This window comes from Mastomys coucha, unplaced genomic scaffold (assembly GCF_008632895.1).
Source record: "Mastomys coucha isolate ucsf_1 unplaced genomic scaffold, UCSF_Mcou_1 pScaffold5, whole genome shotgun sequence".
Classification (NCBI taxonomy): Eukaryota; Metazoa; Chordata; class Mammalia; order Rodentia; family Muridae; genus Mastomys; species Mastomys coucha.
In genome coordinates, this window is record NW_022196911.1 from 22,705,139 (window position 1) to 22,714,873 (window position 9,735).

The following is a 9,735-nucleotide window of genomic DNA, read 5'->3' on the forward strand; positions in this document are numbered from 1 at the left end:
GTAGACCAGGCTGGCCTCAAACTCAGAAATCCGCCTGCCTCTGCCTCCCAAGTGCTGGGGTTATAGGCCTGCACCACCACTGCCCGGCCGCTATTTTCTTTTATGACTCAAAATATATCTTCCCATGCTTTCCTGCCTATAGGAATGTTGACAAGGTCTTTAGTATCATTTGGGGTCTGGGGGCTTTTTATATGGTTTGAGAATGTCTTCAACAGACTTGTATTAGTTTTAGATTTGTATTTTCAATACCTTGATGTGCAATGTCAAGAAGGGTTCTGGTCATTGTTGCTGAAACAGAAACTCAGAGAGTAGCAACAGGAAGAATGGATGTTTCTCCTGTAAATGCACCACAGGTCAGTGTTGGGTCCAGATTTCTTTGAAAATTGTTTGTGTTATTGAAACAGTGTTAGCCTTGATTTCTCTTTCTCTGGTAATGTCTTCTTTCATAGTCACAGTTTCTGTTGCTGTGAAGAGACATTCCAACCATGGCAACTCTTATAAAAGGAAATGTTTTTTGGAGCTGGCTTAGAGTTATCATCATGACAGGAAACATGCTATGATACCAGCACACATGGTGTTAGAGAAGAACTTAAGAGTTCCACATCTGGCTTGTCAGAGAGACACTGGACTTGGATTGAACTTCTAAAAACCTCATAGTCCACCCCCACTGACACACTTTCTCCAGCAAGGTTCTACCTTCTCGCCACTCCCTGATGACCAAGAATGGCCTGAGGGGCCATTCCTATTCAAATCACCATATCATCTAAATTGCTCATTTCCTATAACTTTTTCTCTTTTCTGATTGACAATATTAAGCCTTTGAATTTTTCATCTATGTAGCACTGCCTTGTTTCATTGTAGCCCTCCTAGATTATTTTCTGTGAGGACATATATTTTTCATGGCGTTAATAAGACCTACAATTTTGAAAGAGATTCCATTGTAAGTAATGATCAAAAAAATATACTGATGACCAGTTCCTACACAGGATGGACTTGTGTCCTCATATATTAGTGAGGAATGTAAGTTTATGGACCACATAGGTTGCATTTTAGTGATGGTCAGGTTTCCAGAACCAGGCTTATGACAGAGGGCATGCAAATACATGACACTTTGGGTGGCCTGACTGAGCAACTTATGGAAATTTAAAATTAGAAGAGACTTGTTGGCTCTTCTTGAATACTTGTACTAAATGTTTTGACACTATAAGAGTGCAGATGATGGAAGGAATATGTGACATTTTCATGCCATAAAACTGATGGTTCTATGAGGAGATTAAATTTCTATGTATTGGATTCTCTTTTGCACTTGCTATCACACAGCAAATATGGGTGTGTTGACACCTGAAATCTACTTGTCTCAAGAGAAGTCCTAGTCATAATAATTCTACTGACAACAATGTTTCATTTAATGTTCTCAAATGATAGAGCAGTATTTTCTTTTTGGCTTTTACTTTATTTTTCAGACAGGATATAAGCATTGCTGGCTGCACGTCTGTATTGCATCATATGGAGTGTAAGTAAATTTCTCGAGGACAATGACTTGGTGCTGTGCATAAGGCAAAAATTTTCAACCATAAACAAATGTCATTTTTCATAGCTTTGCTCTCTTTTCTTTTGGAGGAGGAAAACTCTCCCCACCATAGCCCCCCTTACCCCCATCTATAAATTATAGAGAGACTTTGAAAAATTATTGAAATCAACAGGTGTCCATTTCTTCATTTAAAGATATTTTTGTTTAAATTTGTGAGTGAGCATCTGCATATTTTTCTGAGCACTGCATGCCTGCATGATGGCTGTGGAGTCCTAAAGTCTGTATCAAGTGTTCAGCACTGGAATCAGGTGGTGTATTGAGCTGCCATGTGTGTAGAGAGAATGAAGCTGGGTTTCTCTGCATGAACAGCAAATGCCCTTTATTTCTCAGCTATCTCTTTAGCCCTCAGGTTTACATTTGTAGTGCACATACATTTTGGAGCCAGTATATAACCTTATGTTTTCTCTTTCTGAGAAACTTAATTTTAAATGATAAATGATTCTTCTCTATGCAACCAAAAATCCTGTTAGAAAATTGAGTTCAAATACTGGAGAAAAAAACAGAATTGAAGTTTGATTAATTTTTTTAAAACTAATTCACTTTATATTCTGTTTGAAGCTCCCCTCCTCCCAGTCCCACCCTCATATCCCCTTCCCGTCATCCCCCCTCTTTTCACCTTAGAAAAGGGAAAACCCACCACCACCATGAGTACTAATCCTCCCTGGCATATCAGATCATAGCAAGAATAAGAGCATCCTCTCCCACTGAGGCTAGACAAGGCAGCACAGGTAGGTGAATGGTATCCAAAGGCAGGCAACAGAATCAGAAGTGGCCTTGCTCCAATTGTTAGGTGACCCATATGAAGATGGAGCTTCACACCTACTACATATGTGTAGGTGGCCTAGGTCCAGCTCAAGTATGCACTTTGGTTAGTGGTTCAGTCTCTGAGCCCCCAGGAACCCAGGTTAGTTTACCCTGTAGGTCTTGTGGTGTCCTTGACCATGGCCCATTCACCCCAGTATTCCACAAGACTCCCAGAACTCCGACTAATGTTTGGCTATGGGTGTCTGTATCTGTTTCCATCAGTTGCTAGATCAAGCTTCTCAGAAGGCAGTTATGCTAGGCTATTGTCTACAAGCATAGCATAGCAGGGAGAGTATCATTAATAGTATAAGGGATTGTCTCTCTCCCATGGGATATGTCTTATGTTGAACTAGTCATTGGTTGGCCATTCCCTCAATCTCTGGTCCATCTTTATCTCTGAATATCTTATAGGCAGGAAAGATTTGGGGTGGAAGGGCTCCATGGGTGAGTTGGTGTCTGCCTCCATCCACTGGAAGTCTACCTGGCTACAGGAGGTGGGCATTTCAGCTTCTGTATTCTCCACTGTTAGGAATCTCAGATACATCACCCCCATAGACTCTTAGAAGCCTCCCCAATCTAAAGTCTCTAGTTCATCTTCAAGATGTCCCCTCCACTGATTTCTCTTCTCATTCCTTGTCTTATTCCCATTCCCTTCACCCAATCATCTTCCACATCTCCTCCTTACCCCTTCTTCTACACAGTTACTTTCTTCCATCTATCTCTAATGTCTATTTTATTTCATCTTATGAGTGAGAGTCAAGCATCCTCCATTGGACCCTTCTTGTAACTTAGCTTCTTTGGGTCTGTGGATTGTAGTCTGGGTACCCTTTACTTTATGGATAATAATCACCAATGAGTGAGTACATACCCTGTGTGTTTCTGGGTCTAGGTTACCTCACTCAGGATCATGTTTTCTACTTCCCTCCATTTACCTGCAAATTTCATGATGCTCTTGCTTTTACTAGCTGAGTAGTATACTGTTGTGTAAATGTACCATATTTTCTTTATCTATTCTTCAGTTGAGGGACATCTAGGTTTCTGGCTATTACAAATAAAGCTGGTATAAAAGTAGTTGAGTTGAACAACTGTTCTTATGGTATGGTGGAGCATATTTTTGATATATGCCCAAAGGTGCATTTTGAGTATCTCATTAAATAAATCAAGTGACTAAAAGCCCAAAGGTAAAATTTTAATCAAGACAGCTGGTAGCAGGGAGAAAGAAACAACATTTTTTTTTTCTCATGCATTTAAGCTATCAAGAAGAATGCAGTGAAATTGAAATTACAGTGATGGTATAACTTTCCCATAACAAAAATTGCTGTCAGTCATGTGACAGCCCTTAACCAAGATGGTGAATTTTTGGCTCCTCTTTATCCCAAAGTCAAGATGGTGGCCAATCATGTGCTATTTATCCTATTTGTAGTAAAGCTTGAGATCAGGGATAATGATAACCTCCAGGAATTCTTTTATTGTGCAGAATTATTTACATATTTTGGATTTTTTTTATGATGTTGAGAATTTCACTTTCAAGGTATATAAAGAATTGTGTTCAAAGTTTGATGATAATTGATTGAATTTGTAGATTGCTTTTGGTAAGTTGGCCATTTTCACTGTTAATCCTACCTGTCAATGAGCATGGGAAATCTTTCCATCTTCTGATATCATCTTCAATTTCTTTCTTCAGAGACTTGAAGTTCTTGTCATATAGATCTTTCTTTCATATGCTTGGTTACTGTTACAACCAGATATTTCATGTTATTTGTAGTTATTATAAAGGGTGTTGTTTCCCTAATTTCTTTCTCTTCCCACTTATTTTTTCTATAAAGGAGGACTACTGGTTTTTTCTTTTTGTTAATTTTGTATCCAGCCACTTTGCTGAAAGTATTTATTATCTGGAGATGTTCTCTGATAGAACTTTAGGGGGTCAGTTATCATTTCATCTGGGAACAGCGGTATTTTGACTTCTTTTTTTTTCCAATTTTTATTAATTTAATCTCCTTTAGTTGTCTTTTTGCTCTAGCTAGAACTTCAAGTATATGTTGAATAGATAGGGAGAGATTGGGCACTCTTGTCTTATCCTTGATTTTAGTGACATTGTTTAAGTTTCTCTTCATTTAATTTAGTGTCCTATATATTGCTTTTCTTGTTTTTATTATGTTTAGGTATGCACCATATATCCTTGATCTCTTCAAGACTCACATGAAGGGGTGTTGGATTTTGTGACAGGCTTTTTCAACATCTAGTGAGATGATCATGTGATTTGTTATTTTTCCTTGTAGCTTGTTTATATATTAGATTAAACTGATACATTTTCATATAGGAAACAATCCCTGTATCCCTGGGATGAAGCCTACTTGATCATGGGAGATGATGTATTTAATGTGGTTTTGGATTCGCTTTGCAATTATTTTATCGAATATGTTTTCATCAATGTTCATAAGGGGAATTGGTCAGAAGTTTACTTTATTTCCTTAGTCTTTCTGTGGTTTAGGTATCAGGGTGACTGTGGCTTCATAAAATGAGTTTGGCCATGTTCCTTTTGTCTTTATTTTGTGAAATAGTTTGGGGAATATTGGTATTAGCTGGTCCTGGAAAGTCTGGTAGAAGTCTACACTAAAACTGTTTCCCCTTGGTTTTTTTTTGATTGTGAGATTCTTTTTTTTTTTTATTTTTTTTATTAGATATTTTCTTTATTTGATTGTGAGATTCTTAATGACTGCTTCAATTTTGTTAGGTGTTATAGGACTCTTTAAATAGCTTACTTGATCTTGACATAACTTTGGTAAGTGGTATCTATCTAGAATGTCATCCATTTTGTTTAGATTTTCCATCTTTATAGAGTATACACTACATAAGACCGAATGATTCTTTGGACTTCCTCAGTATCTGTTGTTATGTCTTCCTTTTCATTTCTTACTTTATTTGGGTACTGTCTTTCTTTCTTTTAGTTAATTTGACTAAGGGTTTGTCTATCTTGTTGATTTTCTCAAAGACCCAGCTCTTTGTTGATACTTTATTTTGTTTTCTTTGTTTCTTACTGCTTGACTAATGACAGGTCCAAGTTGAGACACATCCCATGGGCAAGAACCAATCCGTGACACTAATTATTATACTCAATTATGCTTGCAGAGAGAAGCCTATTGTAACTGTTCTTGGAGAGGATCCACCCAGCAGTGAATGGAAACAATTGCAGAGACCTACAGCCAAACATTAGACGGAGCTCCAGTAGTCTTGTGGAAGAGTTGGAAGGATTGGAGGACCCGAAGAGGACAGGGACTCCACAGGAAGGCCAACAAAGTCAACTAACCTAGATACTTGGGCGTTCCCAGAGATTGAACTACCAACTAAAGAGCAAGCATGGGCTGGGCATGGCAACCCCACCCTGCACTCACATAGCAGATGTGCAGCTTGTTTTCATGTGGGTCCTGTCCCTGAGTCTGTTGCCTGCCTGTGAATTCCATTCTCATAACTAGGCTGCCTTGTCTGACCTCAGTGGGAAAGGATGCATCTAATCCTGTAGTGACTTGGTATGTCAGGAGTGAGTGATTTTGGAGGGGAGCGGGTCCTCTTTCTTAAAGAAGTAGATGGGGGGATACAAATTTCTATTTAATGTAATGAATTCATATTTAATGCAAATGTTGACTTAAAATTTAAAAAAGAAACACAAAAGTTAATTAATTAATGAAAACCATTTAATATTGGCATGAATGCACAACCAATCATGTGAATGGTAGAGGCAGCATTACTCACATGCAAAGTTAAATAAAATATGATAACCCTGAGATTACTCTCAGTGGAATTATCTAGAATCATTTTTTTTTTTTTTTGATTTTTCGAGACAGGGTTTCTCTGTATAGCCCTGGCTGTCCTGGAACTCACTCTGTAGACCAGGCTGGCCTCGAACTCAGAAATCCACCTGCCTCTGCCTCCCAAGTGCTGGGATTAAAGGTGTGCGCCACCACCGCCCGGCTAGAATCATTTTTAATGAAACAATGTAGCAAAACAATTTCATGTTCTGTTTCTACTGTCACATGAGCCCTTCTCCATCCCTTCCTCAGACTCTCTAACATACCTGGGTCCTTTGCTACAGTCTACTCTCCTGTCCGCATCCCGGGCTTTTTGCTCTACTTCACAGGTGAGCAGGACTGACTGAGCAATGTGAGACCTGCACATGAGAAAGAGATTCCTCAGAAAGCACTTGCATCTTCCATACTTCAAAAATGGTAAACCTTGAAGAAAAGAGAAAAATCAATCAAAATCTGTCCCTCCACGTCTCTCTCTCTCTCTCTCTCTCTCTCTCTCTCTCTCTCTCTCTCTCTCTCTCTGAGGACTTCACTTTAGTCTGAGACTGTGCAGAGTCATTTTCCCAGGAACCCTGAGGAGGAGCTAGGGAGGCTGGCTGCAAGAAAACTATTGTCCCCCACAGAAACCAGACTGCTGCATTTGTCTAAAGGGGATGTCTGCAAAAATCCTTGTGCATTCCTACTTTTCCTTTGAAGTGGCTACAGTCACAGCACAGAATGTCAACAAACCCTGAAAAAAAAAACAAAAACAAAAACAAAAAAACAAACAAACCATGTTTGCCAATGTGCATGAGCAGATCCGGAAATGAGGCTTTCGAAAGTACCTTAGAGAACGTTGGATTTTCCAGTCACTCTAACCTGATCTCTCTGCAGCTGGGCCCTACCCCACCTTATTCTGACCACCACACCTTAGTTCAGGTTATCACTCCCCTAACCTCAGGAGTTCCAGGCACTTTCTCTTCATTAGTTTTCCAGCTCCACCCCTTTGTTTTTCTCCCTCTAATCAGGTCATCTGTGCCCTAAGGAGACCTGTTCCTCCCACTCTATGTCAGGCTCCCTTCCACACAGCTCCAGTTGTCAGGTTGTCCTGAACCTGCTCTGCACAACCTTCCCACATGCTTGCTGTCAACCTAGCACAGAGCTGGGTCTAGGAAGAAGCTGCACTGGATATCTGACCCTCACACTGAGTTCTGAAATCTTCAGTTACATGTGATTCCACCTAACTTCTCATCTTGGGGTACAAGCCTTTAAGCTCAAAATGTACATGAAAATACCCTAAATTCTGATGCTCAGATCCCATTCCCAAAACAAAATGTTAAAACTAAGACAAATCGCCCCTGACTCAAATATAGCTATGTCCTGTAAGGAGACCAATTACATGATATCTGTATTTCAGAAATCAAAAATGAGATTAATGTAAAGGGGATCAAAACATCTGGATCAATTCAAAAAGGATCAGAGCAAAATGATGGGCAAGAAATCACCAGCAAATGGCTGAAGGAAATGAGGCAATGTAGGATATAAAAATTGAATTCAATAAATAGTAGAAACACTGACAAAAGCAAACAAATGAAACAGGAAGTGAAATGAAACATGCAATAACCATAATGATAATTCAAAAAGATCAGGTGAAACACAGAATATCAGGCTTGAAGAGAAGAATATCAGCAAGATGGCTCAGTAAAAAAAAATAGTGAATTAAAATAAAATGCTATATGGAAGTAGAACTAAATGTAAAAGTGAAATTCCAGTTGCACATTCTACACTTATATGAAATATTCTAAGTATTAGACATAGTAACTCACTCAGAGAAGTTTCCTAAGTTGGGCCTGAAAATACTAATAAACACATGATTTTATGTTCTCAGGCTTATTTAGGAAAATCACCTGTTTTTGCAACATTATTTATGATTTTGTGTAATGTTCACACTTCTCCACAGTAAACAGGAAAGTATCATATTAGAGACACGTTCCATAGAAGATAGGTTCCTGTTGACTTCATCAATGGCAAAAGCAATGGCCAGAGCAAACTGATGGCATTGAACTGATATTCTGTAAAAAGGGTATAGTATGTATTATGGATAATGATCTATGGGTGATCATTTGTAGTCACTGTGCCTGGGCACAGGAACTGTGTAGATGCTTCTGTGGGAAATCTGGTATTGCTGGAGGTGATTGCTTATCTTTATGGTCCCTCACATAAGCAAGGTTTCCTGACCTGCCTTAATGCCACTCCTTATGAGTGTCTCTCTGCTATATAGCCTATATTCTATGGCTGAGGTAAGATATGTACCTGGTTGAAGACTATAGTTTTACTCAGTTTCCTTCTTTTAGCAGATGTGTTTCAAAGTGTACTCATAAGGCACTTGCTCGGAATTACTCAATTTAATCTTATTTTAGTTCATTTAATATCAATTTATTGTCTCTGGATTTAGTTTATTGGCTTGTAATTAGTATATCTCTGATCCTTTTGCAGCACCTTTGGATTTTACTTTCCTTAAAGATACATTTGTGTGTGTGTGTGACATGTATATTCAGGTTCTTGAGAGGCTAGAAGAGGGAGTCAGATACCTTGGAGCTGGAGTTACACTTAATTATGGGTGATGTGAGTTGAATTATGTCTTCTATAGGGGCATCATGTACCCACATTACCTGAGCAATCTATTCTTTTATTGTTACAATCTAGCCATTGCCCTTCCTCCCTGTCCCTTCTCCCACAGTTCCTCATCCCATTCCTCCTCCCCCTGTCTCCAAGAGGATGCTCCCCCCACCACAAGGTTTCCCCTGTCCCTAGAGCCTCAAGTCTCTTGAGGATTAGGCACATCTCCCACTGAAGCCAGATCAGGGAGTCTTCTGCTATTTATGTGTCCAGGGTCTCTGACCAACTCCTGTACCCTGCCTAGTTGGTGGCTTAGTGTCTGAGAGATCCTAGGCGTCTGGGTTAGTTGAGATTGCTGGTCTTCCTATGGGGTAGCCTTTCTCCTCAGTTTCTTTCCAGCTTTTTCAACCACAGAGGTCCTTGACTTCAGTCCATTCATTGGGTGTATGTATTTGCGTCTGTTTCAGTCAGCTGCTGGTTGTGCCTGTCAGAGGACAGCCAAGCTAGGCTCCTGTCTGTAAGCACAACATAGCATTAGTAATAGTGTCAAGCCTTGGTGCCTTCCCATGAGATGTATCCCAAGATGGGATTATCACTGGACCACCTTTTCCTCAGTCTCTTCATTTTTGTCCATGCAGTTCTTTTATACAGCAATAATACTGAGTCAGAAATTTGACTGTGGGTTGGCAACCCCATCCCTCCACCTGAGGCCCTGTCTATCTACTGGAGGTAGACCCTTCGAGTTCCCTCTCCCCACTGTTGGGCATTTCACGTAAGCTCACTCCCATTGAGTCCTGAGAATCACTCACTTCCCAGGTCTCAGGTACTTTCTGGAGGGTACCCCTCTTCTCCCCATCCCCGGAGACTGCATATTTCCATTTATTCTGCTGGTCCTCGGGGCTTCTCTCCTGTTTCCCCCTCACCCTTTTACTTGATCTT

At 39.8% G+C, this 9,735-nt stretch overlaps 1 long non-coding RNA gene across 1 annotated transcript in view; it reads left to right on the forward strand.

The window, feature by feature from the left end:
- LOC116078488 overlaps positions 1-7,806 on the forward strand; it is a 10,714-nt gene extending 2,908 nt beyond the window's left edge. The window contains exon 3 of the long non-coding RNA XR_004113566.1: positions 5,525-7,806. This is a non-coding gene — a long non-coding RNA (uncharacterized LOC116078488). The remainder of the gene's footprint in view (positions 1-5,524) is intronic.
- Positions 7,807-9,735: the final 1,929 nt, after the last annotated feature.